The following is a 534-nucleotide window of genomic DNA, read 5'->3' on the forward strand; positions in this document are numbered from 1 at the left end:
GGGGCTCCGAGCCGGGGCTGCCCCAGAAGCATTCGCCCCCCTTTCTCCAGCGTGGAATCAGCTGCTGTTCCTGCCGCCTGGGTAGCCGCTGTGGCCAGAGCTCGCCCGGCTGGCCTGGGCGCCCCTTGCTCCGAATCACGAGCGGCTGCTGCGCCGCGGGATCTAATGGGTACCCCCTCACCTGTTCAAAAAAGCGGCTCTTGCCTGGGCAAAAATAAAACTGCGTCCCTGGGTGGGCTCGAACCACCAACCTTTCGGTTAACAGCCGAACGCGCTAACCGATTGCGCCACAGAGACGCTTACAGCACACTTGTTTCCAAGAGAGCTGGTAAGTAGTAGTGTCTCTGACACCAACCTTAGGAAATGATCTCTTGCTTTTCTGTAAAATAATTTATGCTGAATTTAAATAAACATAAGGTTTGACTGTTAAATCTAGTCACATGTAATTACTTGGTAGAGAAAAGAGAGGGTATTATAGGATTTCTTTTTGTACACATTCTGCAAAAGTTAAAGCAAGGAGCAGTCCTGTGGCAC

The 534-nt window shown here is 51.5% G+C and overlaps 1 non-coding gene across 1 annotated transcript; it reads right to left on the reverse strand.

The window, feature by feature from the left end:
- Positions 1-223: 223 nt before the first annotated feature.
- On the reverse strand, positions 224-297 carry TRNAN-GUU (transfer RNA asparagine (anticodon GUU)). Its single transcript has one exon. It is a non-coding gene; the product is annotated as a tRNA-Asn (tRNA).
- Positions 298-534: the final 237 nt, after the last annotated feature.

This window comes from Pelodiscus sinensis, chromosome 2 (genome assembly GCF_052426305.1).
Source record: "Pelodiscus sinensis isolate ZL-2025 chromosome 2, ASM5242630v1, whole genome shotgun sequence".
NCBI lineage: Eukaryota > Metazoa > Chordata > Testudines > Trionychidae > Pelodiscus > Pelodiscus sinensis.